Genomic DNA, 2,020 nt, shown 5'->3' on the forward strand with positions numbered 1-2,020 from the left:
GTGGCTGCGATGGTCACACAATCGGCGTTCCTTCCTGTTACGTTACCGCCCATTCCCCATCCAGCCGCAACCATAGACCAGTTGTGTTTCGGCGACGGTGACATGAAGAGCATTAGTGCCATTAGAAAATTGAACATTTTAAACTTGATATTTTATTACGATAATTAAATAGAATTGCATAATTAGAATTAGTACTTCACTACTTGAATTGGAATGTAGCCTAGGCTAGTGGTTTGAAATGGAATCCATGTCTTCATTCGAGTTTTTAATTTGTTTTTTTCGACCAACCTAAATGACTGAAAAAGAGTCTAAACGGGTGCATCTAAAATAACCCGAGTGGGCTTATTACAATGTTGACTATGCGTCCTTGCGACTTTTGCGATTAAAGAAATAAAACCACAAGAGCTATTTGACGTCTTAATTAACCGCATAGAATTCCTTTAGGTGTTTGCATTATGCCTAAATAATGTCCATACTAGCATATGGCACACGCGTCAAAACAAACGAGAACTTAAAACCAGTGCTGTGATACAGCATGATGTAACACTTCCAAACGTTGCAAAAGTTCCAGGGAGAGCTGGAACAGCTGGACTTGCAGACAGATGACACAGCTCACTGATAACTGGTGGTGAAGCAGGTTAAACATTCGTTTTCGTAAACCTGGCGACCTTATTCATAGTTACGTATAGTAACTGAAGTATAAAAAATACTGATAATCTTTACAACAGATAGCTTAATTTCGATTGAATAGTCATTTCGGGAATCTCAATGTCAGTCATAACAAATACTGGAGTCGAATGATGTTACTATACGATCGTATCCATCTGCCGCTTACGTAAATGAATAGGCGTATATGTACAATACAAAATAAAATGTATACTATAGATTCCTTACCTGGAGAAACGAGGTAGTGTCCTTCAGTGTCAAATAAATAGGCTCTTCCTGCGTCCTGAAGTGTTATTCATATATATATTTCAACTTACACTCAATTTAACAGTTATGAGTTGCGTGCCCAATGATGTGTCCATAAATAAGAGATTTATATATATTCAAAATATATTGAAAAGTATCCTGTTATTGTAGCCTATATAGTGTGTCTCAAGAGCTTGAGCACTGACAAGCGCCACGTTGAAGATTCTGCAAGTGCAAATGTCAATCAAGCCCTTCTGAGGCGAGGCACTGTCAACTCAGGCTTTCATTGGCTATCATTTAGGCCACGTATCCACCCATCTATTTCCATATTTCAGGAAAACTTTATGGTTGCCAGTCATTAATGTAACATTTGATTCTTTACATATATTCAAACCGTGAATCGACCTCACGAAGTTAACAACGTCGACGCTTCTCCATTTACGATTCTGACACTTCACTAAATTCCCCTCCCAATTAAACATCGGAATAGGCGTTTTCCCTGCTTGGGATTAAATCAACTGCCAGACTAAAATGCCCCGTTAGACTAGATTAACAGTAATTCAATTTCTAGCTCAAGGATTTAACTAGTTCTATATTTAACAGCTCCAGAAACATTGGTGTTACTCTAAACGGTGGTTTAAATTAAACCTCCAAGGAGGCACGATTACCTTCAGATTATTTGGACAAGGTTTGGCTATTTCAGGGAAGACCAACAAGCACCACCATCCAGACAAGTACTGTACTTTGTCCTTTGACTGGAGTGAGCCATTATTTGATTTATGATCGGTTTTCAAGATTGTTGTTGAATGCATAAAGTAGTTACAGGCTAATATCTCATTGTTCAAGGCCAGACTTTCATTTTTGTCCCAGAAGAAAGTCTATACCCCATTGTCCCCAAATGCTCAGCACTAAGGTTTTTTGCCATGTGACCCCATTCACCATGAACATTTGTTATATAGAACCCAGTTTTGCATGTGGAATTGGGCCTGAAATGGGGTGTATATAGCTGGGTATCCACACCGGGGTTCTGGTAGAGTACATGCTTAGGAAGAGTCGCTTCGAAAACCAGTGCTTTTAGAAAACACTGCAGTTAGAACCCAGAAGATCA

The sequence above is a fragment of the Conger conger genome, chromosome 2 (assembly GCF_963514075.1).
Source record: "Conger conger chromosome 2, fConCon1.1, whole genome shotgun sequence".
In the NCBI taxonomy this organism is placed as follows: domain Eukaryota; kingdom Metazoa; phylum Chordata; class Actinopteri; order Anguilliformes; family Congridae; genus Conger; species Conger conger.